Source organism: Solea solea, chromosome 14, assembly GCF_958295425.1.
Source record: "Solea solea chromosome 14, fSolSol10.1, whole genome shotgun sequence".
NCBI classification, from domain to species: domain Eukaryota; kingdom Metazoa; phylum Chordata; class Actinopteri; order Pleuronectiformes; family Soleidae; genus Solea; species Solea solea.
Window position 1 is genome coordinate 3,923,460 of NC_081147.1, and position 21,417 is coordinate 3,944,876.

A 21,417-nucleotide genomic window follows, 5' to 3' on the forward strand; every position below is an offset into this window, starting at 1 on the left:
TTCTAACCCAGCCTGAATAGACAAATTAGCCAAGCGGAACCTAACAACCCAAACAAAGTATGCAAAGGCCACTGTAGTCCCCTGAAGTCCTCAATTTTTACAATTGGCAGTCTCACCATTTAATTAGACACCATTAGTTCTATTAAATCACAGCAAAAAAAAAAAAACACACAGCTAGATGATTGTAAGTAAATCTTACCAAAAATCTGTTACTTTTAAACAAACTATTTTTGCAGCAAGCACAATAGTTAACACCAATTCTCACCATCAAAACTGCCAGACATTGTCTTTCAGAAAATGTCAAAAGGGCCGACTTGCAGTTTTAAGATTCATTCTCTGAACACAGCACTGTTTCAACCTCCTGTAGCTTTGGCCTCCGGGCAGGTTATCATCGGCGTGGACAAAAGTCTACGGCCCTCAGAGCAGCCTCTAAGCTATCTTTGCTCAAACATCCCAGGTGACTGCAGCCTGGAGCCACCAACCACCTCAACACAATCAAAAACAGCTTCAGACTCTCTGTGGGACCTTTCCAGCTGTGCTGAGAACAATCCTCTCCAAGTTCTCCTCTGAAGACCTGCTTCTATCTACCTCCATCTGCGCAGCTTTGCTGGGAGTACAGATGGTGCCTCAACATTTCAAGCTGCTGCATAAAAACAATAAGGTCGGACTCTGAAAATCATCAGCATTCAGGATCAAATCGGTCCCAGAGGTTGAATTTGAGGAAAAGTGGACATTTTACCCTCTATCCCCATTAGAAACTCAAATGCAACTGCGACTGAATTACCCATAGGCAGATGATTATATTATAGATAGTTAAACATTTTTAGAGAAATCATTTGCAATAGAGTTTAACAACACATGAACAAGTCCTCTGGCTTGCAGGAATTAAATCTTTGGAGATAAAACTACTTCATTTGAATTCTCTTGGCCCCTGGAGTGTATATTTATGCTCATATGGAATTCCCCTTTCATTGGGGCAGAAATAAAACAGGAAGTGAAATTCAATACAAATGTCAAGAGAGTCGGTGTCGCTAGACTAGAACAGATGTAGTTAATTGCAGATGACAGGGATCAGCACCAAATGTTAATGTTAATGACGCTACTAGATGTTCAGGAATCAAACCAAAATATTAGACCTGCCCTCTAACTCACACATTTGTGATGGAATCAAATTGCATTAGACAACTGGGTCTTTTTTCTCTCTCTCTTTGTTCATTTGATTTATTGGTTGAATTTGTTTTCTTTATGACCTGTCTAATTTAATGATTTATTAGTAGTCAATTGAATAACAATGAAAAACAGTTGTTAATCCCAGGATTATGAGCTATTTCAGGCATGATCTCCACAAACCCTCACCTGATTTTGAATCCACATAAATAACATGATATAGAAGAATCCGGCGAAGCACCGGAAGTAAACAAGCCGCCATTGCTGCGGTACACGCACGATTGAATGGGAGCTGTCATAAGAAGTGTAGATTTCTACTTTTACCTGTACTTTTTATGCAGCATTCATTTTTGACAACAAAGTCTAGGAAGTCGGAGGGAACCTGCGCAATACTCGGCTGCTCCAACAGCAGTGGGAAACTTCAAATTTGGATAAAAACTGAATGCAAACTACTCAAACCTTTACCTCATGAAAAAGGCCCCTGTTTTTGGCTGTACGGTCTAAATCCTGGGCCGTGCAGTGGACTACGATGTTCGCCAGAAGAGACAAGGTTACACGTCGTGCTGAGCCTTTGGAAACACTGAATGTATCTGTGCATCACAGTCTGGATTGTCACATCTCAGTGTTTCAGGGCTGTGCACTGTGGGTCTGGCTGTTTAAATATCAGCTGTATTTGTATGGAGCAAAGCAGATGCCGGTCTAATGTGCTTTGAATATACAGCATGCCTTTCAATATTTATATAGACTTCTGGAAAAAGAAAGCACTGCTTGCTTTTGGTTTTTGTCAGGGTTCAAACAAAAGGAGGACCCAAAGCGGGGCTAGTACTATTTGAACAAAAAGATTCCTTAATAAAGAAGAGGCAAGGAATCCAAGACCACAGGTGAGGAAAAAAAAGGAAACGCAAAAAACAAAGAACTGACAAACCCACATTTGAATCAAAATACTTCAATGTTGTGGACTTTAATTTGCCTGGACTTATTAAAATCACAGATATAACACATAACACACTTGAGTTTGCCTTTTTATATATATTTTTATCCATTGACTTTTTCTAGACTTCAAACACCCTGACAAGATCACTTCCTAACTCAAAGTGTTTTATGCACATTTAAAATTAGAACTTATTGATCATGTCATAATTATTGACTTCTAAATGGCGTAATTGATTAAGAAAATATTGTAATGGATGGTAGTGGATGTTACATTTAAATATGACAATGACACATTTGTTTTTTGCTGTACATGAATAGAGTATATGTTAAATGTATGCAAAAATGTATAAAAGTTACTTTAGCCTGGTAATAAGGGCATTACTAATTAGACACAGGTGAAACACATAAGGGCAAGAAGCAATAAAAAAAAATGAAATGATTAAAAATAGGACAAGGTTTCACACAGGTTTCTCTGAAAAAGATAATGCACATTCACTTCCTGATTGGTTCTTATCAGGCAGAAGACAACACAGACTGGAGTTCTAGTTCTAGAACAGAGATCTTTGCCCTTTTTCACCATTGTTGTGCACCATTTCTCATTAATAGTACTTTCTAAAACAAAAAGACATGACACTTAACTTCCTTTTTTACACCAGCATGGCCTAGGTCCAATTTGTTTTATAACAAATCGAATACCGGGCCATCATATTTTCCATCTATCTATTTCTATTTCTAATCTTTTCTTTTTCAAATCTTTGACACAAATTACACATATTTTATTTTTTAAATAGGATATTAATGCTGGCGAGGCAGTTTTGACCCACAGGCCGCCAGCTGCTGACCACCGTTATATGCAACGTCCTTAGGTGTAGTAGTATGGATGCAGATTGCTTCTGATACAGAGTTCATGCTTCTATGGATGCTGATTATTTTAAGAATGATGTAGTTTTATGGACGTAGCTACAAAGATGCACCTGGTGTTCATATTATCACATAGTCAAAGGTGTAACTTGCTCATTTAGCCCAGTCTTAGCTTAGATATTAAGCACTGAAACATATAAAAAGGTATTTGTAACTATTACTATAAACTACTGCATAAGTCTAGCATCAAGTTATCGACTGAAAACCCTTTATCATGTCATCTTAAAGGAAACTTCTGTATGTCTTCAAAATCAATTGCAAATCTATGATTTCTAATTATTTCAGACAGTGTCATCTCTGCTAAAATCCTCATTGATTACGAGAGGATCAGGCCTGTGCATCAGAACCATTTCTCACAGACTCTCATTGATCTCGCAGAAGTATTTGTGAGCAGATGGCAGAGGAAGCTTGGCTGCTACACCCACGATCATTGAGTTTTTCCTCACATATTATTTTCCTTTTCCTTGGCGACCGAATCTATCATGGCTGAGTTGGTTCAATGATCATTTAGCGCTCGCTCAATGTAAAGAAATAAATAAACAACGCCGATGGTTCTCTGATTTAGTTGAATCTTTCAAAACAATTTCTATACAACGATTTTTCCATCCACAAAAGTTTGTTGTGTGGAGTTGAATACAAATATAGTGGATTCTGAGGCGAGAAGTGCCTCTGGGCTTTGCAGTACAATTTAAGTTTTGCTTACACAGAGTTTCCTGTACCCGCAGTGACTAACTACCCTCTCTCTGCCTCAGAGCCATGTCCTCGTGCGTCTACAGCATCCTCACACACTTCTTGCTTGTCCCTTGACCCTTCATAGGGCAGTCACTCAGTACATTTACTGCACATCCACAGTTTAATCGAGCTAAGGCCGTAGTCCTGCTAAGACAGACAATCGGACAAATTGCAGAGAGTGAGTATACATGCGGAGGAGATAAACGATTTATCTGACCCCGCCTCCGTGGGTGGCGCAGTTTATACGTCCTCTCCTTCTGGACGTAAATTTTGGTGCATGCACAACACGCCAAGTCTGACTGCAGTCTGACTAAGTGTGTACATGCAGGAGTAATCGGACAAAGAATCACATTAACCAGGTACGTTAGTCCAACTAAGGCTGGCTCGATTTTAGTCAGACTAGCGTGTTTATATGACATTAAGAAAACCAAATTATTGTCTTAGTCCGATTAATATATCATCTTACACACATACTTGTCTCTCAGTTTCCTAAAGTTAAACTTTAAAATGACAAAATGTACAAAACAAAACATCTCAAAGTAACACAAACAGCACTCACCCGTGGTCATGAATACACACAAACAAAGGAATCGACGGAGACTAAGGCCCTGTCCACAAGGAAGTGGCATGAAAACACAAATCTGCCGTTTTTGAAAAAAAGTTTCCAAATCCACACGGAAGCCCCAACACAACTCAAAACACTGTAGTACATATGACAGGCCTCTAAGTGTCGCTGTAATGCTACACCAAAAACGGAGAAGACGTTATTCATAGAAACAGAGACAGAATCGTTCAAGTTTGTTTTCTCCTCCCACTTATTTTTTTTTCTTCACTCCCGTGTCTAAAGTCACCGAGGACAGGACGTGTTAGTGACATCTAATGTCTTTTCAGGATGAATTTACTCACTTTTCATGGATAGTATTTGGCTACACTGCCAAACAATCCCCAACCTCAAGAGTATTTGATGACGACAATGACAAAGATGAGGACAGTGAATGCCAGGACAAGAGAGAGGTGGGACAATGACATCATCATTTTCCCAAAGTACCGTATTCATTTTCTCCACAATTATGCAAGGGGCACTTTTGGTGTCCCAAAATGCTGTTTCTGCGTCGACGAAACGCCAATATGATATATAAAAAAAAAAAAAACTATGCATGTTCACCTACACCTATTTCTGTGTGGACGGGGCCTAAACCTGCCCCCTGTCCTGAGCAGATTGAAATAGAGTGTAGTAAGTGTAAATAGTGTAACGTTTGTATGTGAGCAAGAGGACGGGGAATATCTAAACTTGATATTTGTAAAAAACAAAAATTTTGTTAAAAATAAATGTGACTTGTAATGCGTGTTTTTGTTTGTTTGTTCGTCAGATTATTACATGAAAAAGTAAGGAGAGCAGAGCAGGGTGGCAAAATATATGGCTTGACTGCAGTTTGGAGTGTTAAATGGGTTTCAACGCAAGACCATATACTCTCAACTACAATAACGTTTCCCTAATTGCAGAGCTTAGTTGAGTATGCTCTTCTGATTGAACAATTATGGAGCCTTTCTCACACACATTTCTCCAGGCAAAAGCACAATCACTTCACTCTGCTCATCTCTGCCTCCCTCCCCGGCATGCTCCATTCACTATTTTTATACAGCATGGCTTTCAATCAGTGATAACATGAAGTAGAATTCCGGTCATAAAAGATCACATTTTGGGACTCCTGGTCATGCAGGACTTCCCAAAGTATTTTTTTTTTTTTAACTTTAGAGAAGATGTAGTAACACACAAAAAGCATACTCAAAACAACACAAATCAGAAAAAAAAAGTCATTACCAATATGTTTCTGGCTAATTTAAAAAGACGAACAAACTGAAACAGCAGTGCTGCTTAAAAGGCCACAAACACACACTGTTCTATTTGTTGCTTGAACGCACTTGAAACGGCAAGAGGTGATGCATCATGTGTCAGGTGAACAGCAACTGGCTCACTGAAAATATGCCTTTAAAGAAAAGTCTCAGAGGGAATTTCTGGAAAGACATTTTGTCCTCAAACTTCCTCTGAAACTTAATAAGGTATCCAATATCATGCCCCCACTTCTTCTCAATTCACTGTATAATTTCAGTTTCTGATTTCCTCCACTTTAATATTGCTCAAAGGCTGGGGTATTTTTGATGTGGGCAGTGTCGCTTGGCAGGAACTGGAGGAAATAAGGTTGACATAGGATTTAAGGACGGAAATTAAGCAAATGTTTGTTCCAGAAAGAAGTTGCTGCAGGTAAAGATTGTAATTGCAAGTTCAAAACAATCCAAATGAAAGAACGCTCTATCACTGTACTAGTTTCAAATGTCAAGCAAGATGCAATAGCTTTTTTGCTGTTGACAGCTCAAGTGAGCACATCTATCCTTGTTAGTTCATTGCATTGACTTCCATTTTACACTAAACTTATCCTTAACTGTGACCATGGTGCTGAATTTCGCACCATCTCTATCAACTGCGTTGACTCCTCTCATTGCTGATTCTCCTGCTGGCTATATTTTCTTCAATCTCCATAAATCTAATCTTGCAGACTATTGTGGGAAAGCAGCATTTCCACTGCTTCCTCTTTTCATATAGGTAATTCCTCTTCTCTGGCTTCTGATGACTGAAGGGATTCCTGGCTCTTTGAAGGGAGCTGGTCATATGACTCTGTTCCTTTCATTGGACCATTCCATTTCTGATAACCCCTGGGCTAGGTGCTGTTATAAAGTCTATTCTACAGATGTAGCATTCACACAACATCCTTCCCTGAGATAACTATCAGAGATATCCAATCCTATCTGACTCTGGTTCAAATGAGAAGGACTAGTGGAGTTTAGGCTCCACCATGAACAAAAAAAACTACTGACCACCTGGATGACCTAGTGTTTAGAGTGGTTACCTCTGGAGTGGGTGGTTAAAATTAACATGTCCACGGCACATACCGAAGATAACAAATAATGTACCTACAGCCTCTCAGCTAGCCAATTAGCGAGATGGAGATGGAGACTATGTGATGTACTAGCATGACATCCGGGAGGGAGCAGAAGAGCTATTAGTCACTTTCTACTATGGAAGCTGCATATAATCATTGGCTCACTTCCCTTAATCAATCAGAAGTTACAAAGCTATTGTCATTCGAAGTTATGTAATTACATGTGCCCCACAAGATGAAACAAAACACCCATTGCACATCCCTACAAACATGTTAAAATAGTATAATAAAATTATTAAGATTTGCTCCACCATGTCCAAAAACATGCAGAGGTCAATTTGACACTCTAGGTGAGGAGCAGTGTGAGTATAGGAGTGAATCTTCTCTATGATGGACTGGTGACCCATGTCAGCCAGGATTGGCACCAGCAGCCCTGCAATGAGACAATGGGTGGCCCTAGACAATGGAGGGATAGAACAGTCAATTAATTAAATTAAATTAAGTTAAGTTAAGCTAATAAAAAGATAAACTGATGAGGTAAAATGGACTATCCATCCATTATCTACCGCTTTATCCTCCACCTGAGGGTCGCCAGTCCACGCAGGGCCACACACGTAGAGACAAACAATCGTAACTTTTTGAGAGTTGAAACTGAATCGGAAAAAAAATATCTAGGGAAGTTTGAAACATGGTCAGCTAGATATCCTGCTTACCCATAGTGACTTGACTAATGGCCAAAGAGGGGAGCGGATAGTCCAGATAGTCTACTTAGAGAGAAATAAGTTATAAATAGACACAGTCTGTCTCACAAACACAAACAGTTGTACGGGATGAGTAATCCCTCCGTCTTCCCACACTCACAAACATCGACTCGTTACTACCTGTATGCACCATACACTGGTGCACATGCACAGTCACGGAGGCTATTAGAGGTCCCTACCTGCTCTCAGCTTCAGGAATGATTGATAGAGCCTTCACTGCAACACACGGGCTGTTTAGTCCACACTGATTGCCCAGTGTGTGTGTATGTGTGCCTGCGTGCATGTGTGTTTTCTTTGGACGTCAATACAGAAAGAAAGTGCTGCAATGTCACATTTTGAAAGCCCACTTACAACTCCCACAACATTAAAGTTCCAATATGTGATACTCGAGTGCCACTGGATGTCAGTGTTGAGCACACATGGCTGACAGAAGTAATCATGAAAGCTCAATCCAATAAGCTACTATGTCCATTTTTGCAGTCACCAATGAAAACACTGTACCATAGAGGACTGTTTTGGAACTTAACACGAATCTTGCAGAATTGGGGCGGGATAGCACAGGTCCACGGTTGATGCCGAGAAGACAATTAGAGCTGGAGAATAGACCACCAGACTTATGGTACAGTACATATGGAGAGACTTCTTTATTTTGACTGGTGGTAATGGAAAGGAACAGACATAAGTTATTTAACATGTATGGTATCCTTCATGAACACATTAATATATAGTCAACGACAAAATGCAGGACGTGGCCAGGACAGGATCAGATGGTAAAGGTCAGAAATCTCAATGGGAGTGGGATTAAGAAAATAGCCCTGTTCAGCAACATACAGTACATTACATTACATGTCATTTAGCAGACGCTTTTATCCAAAGCGAGTTACAATAAGTGCATTTAAGTAACGAAAGAAGCTAAGAATCCAGGGGAAGATGAACTAGCTCCACGTCACGTTGGAGCCCATTCTACAGTTCAACGAACTTGATGTCACAGAAATGCCCGACCAATATTAATCCTGGTCTTATCTCTCTCCTCATCCAAAAACGTATTATCCAAAGGACAAAACTGTAAATAAGAGTCATTGGAGCTGTTTGTTTGAAGCTGGTGGTCAAGCTGGAGCAGATAAAAACCAAAAAGAAAGTGAATACAGTTTCACATGTCTCCATTTCTGCCAGTTCAGAGGCAGGGCCGTTGGAGCCAGGTCACCATCACGGTCCAATTAACCCCTGCATGTTTTTGGACTGTGGGAGAACCCAGAGAAAACCCATGTGCACATGTGGAGAACATGCAAACTCCATACAGAAAGGCCTTTGGTTGAAGTGGGACTCCAATCAGCAACCCTCTTGCCATGAGGCAACAGTGGTAGCCACAACTCGGACATGTGGATCATCGTTTGCATCATCGTTTGCTCATTCTAAAGCCACTGTATTATTCATCTGTTTTCGATCCAATTGTCACAGTTTTGTACAGTCCTGGCAATGTTCTGATCCACCTCCCAAAAGAAGAGTGTGTGTACTGATCCAGTTAGCGACAAGTAAATATTGTGTATATGTGTACATTTTCTTTTGTCTCTACACTCTGTGCCCATTATCATATATTTCATTTCATGATACAACTGTCTACGCCTCTAAACCACTTTATTTTTGGTTATTTCATTCAGGAAGTTTCTCCTTTGTTCCCATCCACTTTTCATATTTCGTTCTCTTCACTCTCTCCATCTCTCTCAGTCTAACTAGTTGGTGTATGCAGGTGTTAATGGGGCTCTGACTGACTGAAGGTTTGAATAATTTACTCATTCCAAATGAGACTCAATGGAATCATGGTGCTGGCACTCACTGGAACTGGCACTACATGCAAACAAAGGCTGGCATGTGCTCTCACACGAATATGCACATGTACACAAAGCTAGAATAACTGGCATGCATGCCCAACCAAACACATACGTTTGCGCAGCTATTCTTCTTAGGACACTGCATTGACTTCCATTCATTTGGCTAGCCTATGCATAACATTGTCCTGAACCTGAACCATAATCAGTCAATGCCTAACCCTAATCTCACCACAAATCAAATTTTAGCCCTAAACTTGACCAGTTCCTTTAGAATTGAGGTCTTGCCTTAATTAGGACCAGGTTTTGGTCTCCATGAGAATTACTGGTCTGTGTTTATGCCATATTTTCCCCCTTGGCACGGTAGAGGCAGGCTTAACATGATGAGTGACATCTAGCAGCTTTTGTATACACCCAACATGGTGGCCACCAAGCAGCTGTCTTTTGAATTGGCTGCAACCTCTATTTTAAGCGTCTTGCTCCATGGAGCTCCCCCAGGCAAAAGATGTTAGGTGCCATGTCTAGATAGCCATAGCTCCAAGAAAACTAGCACGTTTGTTGACACGTTTTCTGTCACTCTGAATACATCTTCTGGATCATTGGTCTGATTGGTCTGAAGGTCTATCCAATTGCGTTCAAAGGCATTTTTAACTGTGTCTTCTGGTCACGGCATTTTGTAGTGGGAGGTGACTACACCCTTTCCAGACTCATAGTCAATCTCAAATGAGAGGATAGTGAGTTTGAGAAAATAAAAAATTCAAGGCCCTTGGAAGTTTTTTAATAGACATGGGTCATTGAAAGTGCTTGAATTTTGTGCTAGAAAGAAGTTAATTTGATTTAGGTAAAGGTCTCCTGTTGCCCTTGTTTGCACCACCTTCTGTTTCATGATTGTCCTTTGGATCTTTGTCCTTCTAATTGAATTACAAGGACAAAGATCCCAAGGACAATCACTTGTCCAGATGCAGAGCGTGCTGTAAATTAATAAAAGTGGACATTATGGGCAAAGCAGCTCTTACAAGTTTCCCTCCCATCTTAAGCTGTCAGTATGTTGTATTTGAGGGAATTGTTCCTAGAAAGTCCTTCAATTTGATGTCAACCAAGGTGTGGGAACCCTATACAGCTTTCCCTAGGTTTGAAAATTGCTGGAAACATTTGAAACGATGTAAAAATTCAAATCAAACTATTTACCATAGTATTGTGGAAGTACACTTTAGCGTGTAAATTTAAGGGGACGAGAAGGTTGCACTTAAGGTGAAGATTAAAGGAGGCAGTCATGCAACTGCTTCAGGAAACCAAAAGCAACCAAAAAAAACAAAACAATGGCCATTGTCACAACAGTGACTTATTATACCTTTAAAATGTAAGTAGGCAATCCATTCCCAAATCTTTAGCCTTTACTTCAGTGCTTTAAACAGAGACAAGAGGAAGTGCAGATGTTTCCTTCTCTTTCAGACCCCTTGACCACAAAAGCCACGTGGTTCACCTGTGCTGAGACACCTGAGAAGCAGGTCACACACACATATGGGCAGCGTGGCTGCTTTTCCTCAGTCCAGTGAGGCTGTAGAGGGAGAGAAGGGGCGGGCATGTCGCCATAGCTAAACTAGTGCTGCGTTTGTGTAGAAAATGGTGAAAATATAACTTATTTTCATGTCTGTTGAACAGGTGGTGTTTACGATTATATTCTGTACAAACCCTGATGAGTGTCCACTGTGCAGATCGACAGAGGGCAGGAAGGCCAGAGATATGGGGCAGATCAAAACAAGGCATTGTATTAAAATAGGACAAATTATTTAAATCACAGGTGTAAATGATCAAGGAGAGGTGATCGCTGATCTCTGATCAGTTAAAAATGCCCAAATTGGTTCCAATTGAATACTTAAGATTAGGAAATCCTTATAATATACAGTATGTATAGAACCATGGACACCTGGTAAGAATGCTTTCCCAACCAGCTACAACTTCTTCAATTATAAGGTAAAAATGCATCCCCTGCCGTTATTTCAATTCCGTGCACTGATGTATCAAGTCGAGTATCTGCAGTTGAAGAAAAAAAAGAATTTCCCCGCAGAGATCTGTTTATCAAATGTAATGCGATGTTCCTCCATTACTTTAAATCTTATCCTTGACACTTTTTGCTGTGAGTCACCTGCTCCAGCTCAGACTTTCACTCATTGCCACATCACAAAGGCAATGGAAATCAAAGCATGTGTGAACTTTCTCAAGTCCCAGCTCCATCCTCTCATTCTTCCCCGCGCTATTGTCAGGCAAAGAAAAATAGTTTACAGACTTTTCATCCCAGCAAGGTCACAGCTCTCACTTACATTTGACAAGAAAACATATAATCACACAAGCATCTGGTGCAATGACGCACGGGTAATTACAGTGGCACCAAGATTCATTTTGTTGATGGTGAAGTTGAAAATGATCCATTGCCTTCACTTGTTTTGCTTCCTGTAAGGAGATGTGCACCGTTCCAGCTCTCTGTCAAATTCAGAGAGGTACTTTGACAAATGTATTTCCTTTCATTTTGCATCTTTCTCTTCCTCGTCCTGTCTGCCTCCAGGCTCATTTGCAGCAAACAGTCACACATCATTTTTGTTACAATATACTGTAATGTGTTCATCCATTCATTGACTACCACATTAACTTACATGTGAGGGTTACAGGGCCGCTAGAGCCAATCCCAGCTGACATAGGGTGAAAGGTGGGATACAACCTGGACATGTCCCCAGTCCATCGCAGGGTTAACATGAAAAGATTCACATTCACAACGGTCACGGGAGAACATGCAAATTCCACACAGAGAAGCACAAACCAGGATTCAAACGGCGATCTTGCTGTGAGGCAACAGTGTGAGCCACTACTCAACCGAGCACCCACTCACTCACTCATCTTCTTCTGCAATGCCCTGCTAACAGGCCCTCTGACCTGGGCTGTGAAACACTACAGATGGTCCAGAACGCGGAGGTGTGCCTGGTCTTTAATCAGCCTAAAAGGGCACCCATGTCACCCCTCTGATCAATGGGCTCCATTGGCTACCCTTAGCTGCCCACAAGCTCCCCACACAAAACCCACGCAGACACAGGGAGAACATGCAAACTCTATGCAGGCCCTGTTCCTTTTGAGACTGTTGAAGACCAACTTATTTAGACAAGGATTTGGTTGAACTTCTATGCCTACGTACACTTTCTTTTATCTCCTGGTATTTTATTTATTTTTTGAACTTTGGTATAGTTCCATCACCCTTGTTCCAACTGGGTTGCGAACCTGGGTTCTGTTGCTGCAGAGGCAAGAGTGCTACACCAACCCCTACACCAACCATGTCTCCCTCAATTTTACCAACATAAATATAAATGGATTTTAAAGCTTAAAAAACACAAAGTAAATGGTGTGAATCTCTGCTACTTCTGCTCCGGTAGAGCTCGGCTGTCTTTTGGCGTTTTGGGAAATTATACAAATATGATATTTCTGCTTGAGATGCACTTACACTGCAGCTTTTGTCAGTTTCAATTTCACCTCGCTTTTCACCCTGTTAAAGTGTGCGTCCTCCGATTGCAAACCAAATCCTTTCATTTTGGCTTTGGGCTTATACATGAGGGCTGATCCGCTGACTGTGTCAGTTGAAGCTTTGTAGACGAGCCAAAACAATCAGGGCTAATTCGTCACCAAGAATGACACAGCTGCTGCAGTGCTTCAGTAGCTGGCCCGTGATCCGGGCTGCAAATTATGGTGCAGAAAAATTAAAGGAAATTAACCTCAAGGAAAAAAAAATAAAAAGCCTTGTGAGCAGCTCTGTGACAATCTGACACCCTAACCAACGGGCACACAAAGAGGTACAGCAGAGACACACAGCAGGCTGCTGAGAGCTTTTTTTGTGTTTTTATGATCCAGCAGATCACTGGGATTTGTGCTGATTCTCCACCGCAGTCTCTTCGGCTTTGCTGTGATTCCCACACTGAGCATGCTGGGCTTCTAGTGTGGAGCCATTAAACCCATAGCTGGTGACATGTGCCATACTGGTATTTATGTGTCATACACTTTTTTTTATGAGAGGTTGTTCACACTCAACAAAGTTAACACCTGCAAGATCAGGTGTTAGAATTGTGACATGCAAATCCATTCTCCTCAGCATACCATTAAAAATGAAATGTTACTTTAAGATTTCATATGACATTGGCAGATATTCCAAGAGAGATGTGTATATTGTTTATATTTCTAATCTTGTTTTTATAGATTAAGCTTTACTTTTACATTGTGTTGTCTCTTTTTGCTAAATTTTGTACAGTAATTGCTTTTTCATCCTGAGCAATCTTTGTTCTTGTTGCTGTGTTAATGCACTACTGTACCTAAGCAAATTCCTTGTATAATAACACAATTTATTGTTCAAAAGTAGTTTCCTGTTTTAGGAACATATATGGCTTGAAGAGTAGTTTATTTTTCATATTAATATGATCTGATTGATGTCTTAAGATGCTTTCACCCTTCTCTAAGTGCAGCAATGCTCTTGTCCTGTAACTCAGGATGTTTGTGCCAAACCTATTGTTATACAGTTTCCAAAAGTGAAGCAGCAAAGCTGAGTGAATGAGGTTCTCCAGTCCCTCCACACATATGCACAGACTTGCAGAGAGGGGGGAAGAGTACAAGGTTGTGTTTAAGTCCCCTAAATGTGGAAATACCAATTTTTCTTCTGTGCATGTGACAGTACACTGTCTCATACTGCTGCATTCTGCTCATATGACACAGCTAAGACAACTAATCACACTTTTCATGTTATGTCTTCCCAACTTCTATGACTCAGAGCTCAGGAAGTCACCTGAATCCTTTTCTCACAGCACCATGTTGGCTGGAAAAGCTCCTGGAAATTGAACCGTACTAGTTTTCAGGATTTAACATTTAAGTTCTTAAATGAAAATTTACACTTTAAATCCACATAGATCAAGCAATATATAACCAAACTGACTGTTATGGCATCCTGGCGCAGAACATCCACCATTGTCACTTTTTATGAAAACAGCCAAAAACAGAAAAAAAGACTTGCCTGACATATTACCAAGTATATATCCTGCCGGTTATATGGGACGTGAACAGCGTTGTTGCCTGCCACAATGGTGTTACCTTGGTTGCATGACGTCAGCAACCGGACTCTATTTCAGTCATCCTCTAACTTATAGCAGGATCTGGGAAATAAGAAGAATAACTGCAGCAGTCTTTCATGTCCAACACATAAAAAAATGTCCAGGATCACAACAAACAAGCCCTAAACACCAAGGAGAAGGATACTGTACTGTCTCCCCTGTTGAAAAGAGCAGATCCATCATTATCAGCGGGTAGAGCTATAGCTCAGCTACTTATATGGTCTAATCAAGACAATGCAGAATGTCCTGAGACAAAAAATTGAGTTCAAAATCAATTAGTCTGGCCAATTAATCAGGCAGATTTTTGTTATTTTTGAATAACTGGCATTGACTGATTATTATTGCTCTTGATAAACTTAATAAATGCTCCTAAAACTACTACCCAGTGATGTGTTTAATGTCATTTCATATTAAGTTAAAATATCATATTTAACAAGAACACTGCAGTGCAGACACAATATGCAGGTTGTAGAGTCATACCGTCAGGGTTCTTCAAGAAAGGCTAATTTATGTTCAGCAATTTTGCTCATTGTTTGTAATGAAAGTGTTATATTTTACAAGGTAGAGAAACAAAGAAGAAAATAACAGGACCATATATCAGCCATTGGCTGGGGCGGCCTCGAATTTCATGTGGCATAAAAAAAAATGGGAGCAGCTACAGCTCAGCATCGCTAGGGAAAACACAATATCTCGGCTGACCTCTACTGACTTCTCCCTCGGAGGTATTGCTGACAAGTGTATGCATCTCACCAATGTAGCTATTAAAAAAATAAATGAACAGCTTGGAACAAACTGGCTGTAAAACATGGTAGAAAGATGGTAAAGACCTTGTTTAAAGAGATGGATAACATTGTCCATAATCTCCAGAATATACAAAGGTCACTACAAATTACAAGCCATAGTTGGAGCTCTATTGGTATGACATTCTACCAGATAAGAACCTTAAACCTTGGTTAATTGAGGTGGTACTCCTCTGTAATACATGGCTAGCAAGGCTGGAAGACACTTCATGTTGTGAAGATGATGATCCTCATAACTAGAAATCCAGTATACGTGATCATGTTCATCACTATAAATCCAAAATGCTCAAGTATCTGCAAAATACTTGATTGTTGTCATTTTTAGCATTGAAGACCCAGTGGGTACATTTTAGGGGGTTTAAGGGGCAGAAAACACAGTATACAATCCTGACAATCCTTTGTCGACGTTTATAATCACTTTAAAATGAAAATTGTTTGGCTTTATATGAACTTTTAGGCAACAACCTTGCTTTACTTTCTAATTTTGAAGAGGAACCCTGCGAAGCAAATGAAGAAAGACATCCTTTCTGGCATGTGGAGGCCACCGGAGTTCATAAAAGCAATGTTTCGTTTAGTGTATCATTGTTAAAGGGATAGTTATGGTTTCTTGAGATGTGGTTTTAAGACTTACTGAGACTTAGTTAGCTTTGACAGAAAGTAATTGTATGCTTGGCACTGAGACACAGATAGTAACGAGCAACAAATCTTTACCACTTAAAAGTTCACCTGATAAAATCAACAACTGCTGAAGATTGCAATAACCTGAGAATGTGTCTGCTACCATATCTTGCTGTTAGACAGCCTTTTCCATTCCAAGTCCATTGAGAAATTCATCATGGTGCACAGGAGTTGTGGATCCTCCACTGCCTCAAGTAATAAGTTTACATTTTGAAGGAAGAATGAGCAGTGTACAAAATCCAGTTTGATAAAGCAGTGATTATATTAGAAGAAAATGTTGACTTAAGCTGATGTAGATGTTATTAGGAGAGAGTTTAGGTTTGAGGCTAAAATCAGTTTTCCCTTGTGTCCCTGACTGGGAGTGAGGCTTGTGCCTCAAGCTGGTTGTTGATGTAGGGGTGCACTTACAGTCTCAGTACCTCATACATCTACACTTCTAAAAAGCTGAACTGTGACATCAGTATACCCTTGTTCACCTGGTATTAACATCTGTACAAGAAGATTAAGTTCACCTGTTTCACCTCTGAATGTGTTACCTCACTTTCCCCATGCTTCGTGCAAATACACAAATACAGAACAAATTTTCAATATGATGACACAGCAAGCGTGGTCAAATATCAATTTTACTATCTATTTTGTTTTGAACTGCATGCAGTGTGAGAACAAAAGACAGCGCTCTAATCTCAAGAGCAGTATGGCTAATCTGATAATGTGCCTCTAAGTGAAAGGCAATATGTTCCTGCTCACAGATCCAGTGAGGCCCAGACTGCGAAGACTGTAGAACACAACAAATAGTGGACTTCTCCACTCATCCCTCCCTTTTTCAAGTGCTTCGGAGAACTAAAGTATATAAAAAGTTTTATTTTTATAGTTTGTATTTGTTTAGTACATTGAAGAAACATTGAAGAAACATGGTGACACAAGTTTGTGGACTGAGATGAAGCCACCGCTTCCTGAAAGCACATATATACGGCTTATTTGATAGCTATGAAAACCAACCAACTTTTATTCTTGAAAGATTAAGGGTTATAAGTGGTGCTTTTCTGGTGAGTCTCTCAGGAAATAAGGTATAAATGCTCATATTATTAAGGACATCACCCATTTAAAACCACATGTTTTTCTCGATTGTAAAGCTGAGTAATCATTAGTGTTCCAACTACATGAAAAAAAAGCTTTACTGTTCATCTGTTGTTTAAAAATAGCCTGCCACAGCTTCACCCCACTGTGTGTGTGCCTCCCCTCTCATTCTCTCATCTATCGCCTAAGCAAGAAATAGCCTGAACAACACTCACTGTTTATATTTTTGATTTATTTTGGTAAGGACTTCAGTCAAGTGATCAGAGGATAATGATGTTTACATCAAGGCCGATTTGCTGTGCGGTAAAGCATCTCCATAAATAGACCGAGAACACCACAAGGTGCAACAGACAACAGAGGAGAGGCTGCATTTCTCCAAGGTTGCTGGAATAAATGATTGTCGTGACTGTTGAGTCGAGTGGGCCTGAGAAGACTCTGCCTCTCAGAGTCAAGTGACTTCAATAAGAGAAGCTAAAGCTTTGAAACAAAGTCATCAGCCAATTTGGATTGGTCAGAATGTCTTTTAAGTCAATTAAAGGTATAATATAATCCTCAGCTTCAATATTTTAGTTTGATTGGCAGAGTCAACACTGAAAGAGCGATGAGCACGACAATCTTACCAAACAATGCCAAACTGTAGATCACTTAAATAGACTTTAAAATCCCTAAAACATGCATTAATCTCCAACATTTAACAAGGAAAATGTCTAAAATCTCAAAACAGAGGAGTCTGGTGTGTTTAGCGACAGCCCCCCCCGAAAGCTGGCGATCGTGAGCTGTGTCAGTCTGAGCGATTCGGTGAACACATTTTTTTTTTTTAAATTAAGTGATTCTAATGGTTCAGTTACACGTACGCTTTGCCCATCACTAGTTTGTGTGTTTGTGTCGCATATAAAACAACATCATGGCAGTTTCGTGCAGCCGTGTAGCAATGGTAATGGAAAAAAGTTATTATTATTGGACATACATTACTTCACATCTGTTATCCGGTAGCTGATATGTAAAAAGTAAGGTATAGTTGGCTAGAAATAACCCAGGCCGGATAAAATGGAAGGGTTGCATCAGGAAGATGGTCTGGCATAAAACCACTGCCCAATAAAATATGTGGATAATTAGTTTTTTTGTGCTCACCTTGTTCTTGCCCTCCACAGTGACAGAAAATAGTTTCTTATAAAATATAAGGTATGAATTTTAAACATATTAAATGGTGTATATGCACTAAAACATCTGATATTGCCAGTTATCCATGCAAGAGACAGAGCACCTTACTTTGTTTCTACTTTTATTTGCCAAACATATTAATGAGAAGAATATATATATATATATATATATATATATATGACTGCAGTTGCATGCAATTTATATTAAACTTGCACTGTTTGCTGAGGTACAGCACATTCAACTGAGACAGGAAATTTAATTTGTACCGAACAGGTTTCTTCTGCACAGCAGGGGAATTAAAAACAAATGGCACTTCGTGGTCCACATGAGTGGATGTAAATTTGAATAGAAGAACAAAAACCTCTTGTGGCTGACTGGGCCAGATGTTGAAATAGTGAAGAAAAGGGGAAGAAAGAAGTGAAGGGAAATGAAAGAAAAAGAGAAAGTATGTGTGTAGGGGGTGGGGGGGGGTGTGAGACTAACAACAGTAGCGGGAGGACGATTTAAAACAGATTCACTGCGTCAGTGAAGTTTGTTCAGAGCAGCAGTGAACCAGCAGGTGCACACACACACATACACACACAGAGACAGATAGATAACCCCTGTGCTCCCCTGTGTGTTTTAGAAACAGCAGAGCATCCACAAGGCCAGATGGCAAGAGGAAAAAAGCAACATCATTATTCAGACCATTACCTCAGCTAATTGAGGCAACACACACACACCAAACACACACGTGAAGGAGTCATGTGCACATGTCCACATGTGCTATATGGACATGTGCACATGACTCCTTCACTTTAACACATGTTCATCATGCACACTCACATAGGATTTTATAAATATAGATTACACGGATACACAGGCAATCGGGATGCACTAATTACACTACCTGCTTGTAGAACAAACTGTTACTCTAAGTGTTTCATTCCCACAGTAAATAGTTTACTCAACTCACAATAAACCAGAGCACTTATGGTTGCACTGCTTGAGATTAGGTAATTTTGATCAATTCTGCGGTTTCCTCTTGTGTGAGCTCCACCAGCTTTTGATTTAGTTGCCCCACAGGCATGAATACAGTTGTAGTTGTATCGTATGCCAGCACATCACATTAACACTGATCTGATCACCAGGCAGCAGAGACGTGTGTTTCAAACTTCCAGTTTGTTATTGATGGGCAGCAAATCCCCATCTCACAACACTGTCAATAGACACCAATGATCGATCCTATTTTTATTTAACAGGTGTCCCTGATTCTAGAGCTTCAAGATCCAGATCCGGATTACTATTAACATTACTATTACTCTCATCTACAGCTTGTCCTTTTCTGAGGGCTGCAGTGCTGGAACCAGTCCCAGATGTCTTTGGGGCAAGAGATGTGTTACACCCTGGACAAGATTTAGCCCTCCGAAAAGGCTTGACAGGAAGCACACAAATGCTATAACTAGTGTTTTATTTTATTTTTATTTTTATCAAAGGCTACAGGTGACCACAGGTCATAAACCTGAAACAACAATCAAACCAAATACAAAAAGTTACATAACATCATCAATCAAACTGTAACTTATTATTATATACAAGCAATCAAAATGTCCCCTATTTATACATAACAGTAATGTTGAATTACATACAACACAGCAGACCCAAATGATTAAAATACTGTTGTCTTAGCTAACATTAATAGCTGAGAATGCTAAAAGAGTTAGCCCGGCGCTAACAAGAATGCTAAAGGGAGCTAGCGGAAATGCTAGCGGAAATACTAGCCCAGCGCTAATCGCGAACGCTAATTAACACTCTTATGACTGCCTGACTAACTCTTATGACTGATAGCTGCCTAACAGTGTGGTAAACATTAAACAGCACATGTATTTATAAGCTAAATATCGTATTTCCCAGTTAGCTACTGCTACTTACCAATGGGCTGTGTGCTTGTGTATAAGAATTAGATATGAACCACTTCCGTGATCAATAAAACCCGGAAACAGACGGACTTACCAACAGCTTTTCAAAATAAAACGAAGAGATACAAAACCCTTGAATAAATTATTCAGACCCACAAATAATAATCAGTCATTTCAATAACAAAAGTCTTGACAATGTACGTGATTATTGTTATTAATGATATCATTCTAAAATACACCTGTTACACAACTATTCCTGGTCTCCATCACTATCTCTATGTCTCCTCTACCTTCTTCATTCTTTTTCATTCTTCATTCTCCTTTCCATCCTCCTAGGGCTTGAAGTGGGCCAGTACTGGCCGGTACATACATTTTACTATTTCGAGTACCAGCAGTTTCATTTGCATACCAGCACTTCTCACAAGATGCCAGTACTCTGTGTAGTATTGTGTAGATTATCGGTCCAATTCATTATTATGGTCCAGAATGATCATTTCCTAGATTTCTTCCTGTTAGCTGAGTTTGTTTTTCTCTCCACTGTCATTGAGTGTTTGCTCACTGTGTTCCTGTTGTGTTCATCCATAATAATTGCAAGGTCTTGACCTTATAATGTATGCTATTAATTGGCGACATACAGATAAACTTGAATTGAACATATGATAAAACATAAGCAGGAAGTAATAAAAACAATAATTGTTAAAATTCCCTTTACCTTGTTTGTCCTGTCATGAAGAAAGAGGATTTTGTGATTTGGAATCCCCACCAGGATTTTGCTCTACTACATGGCAATATGCAGCATTCAATAATTTCCTTAATACTTTTCCAAATGTGAATGTTATGGGTGCAGTAATGGCACTCATATTCCACAGGAGCAACATGAACACAGTTGTGAAACGCCATCATGGGCCATATTTTGAGACTTAATGCATGAACAATTTTGCAGTAACGACTAGCAACATTTGTCTTGGGACTTTTACACCAAATACACGGTCTATTCTTGTCCAAATCATTAAGTAGCTACAACAAATGATTGTCCTCACAGCAAGTAATTGCTCATTTACACTTGCTCACGATGGTTCACATATGTCACGGCCTTACAATCTGCAAAGAAATTAAAAGCTAAAATAGAAAAGGTTTTGGCCTGAACTTGTCATTGTTAATCTTGCACAGTGGAATGGCAACTCGATTGATTGCACAAACAAAAATCTCTACAAAAACTCAACCTCACAAGAGAAAAAGACACACAAAGGAGAAACAAATGAAGGTAAATGGATAATAAAAAGAAAAAAAAACACACAAGAGAATCTAAAATGGGCAATCATTTTGTGGAGAGAGCTGTGGGACTTGACATGCTTCAACAACAACATGCAGTTTGCCGTTGCAGTTGAA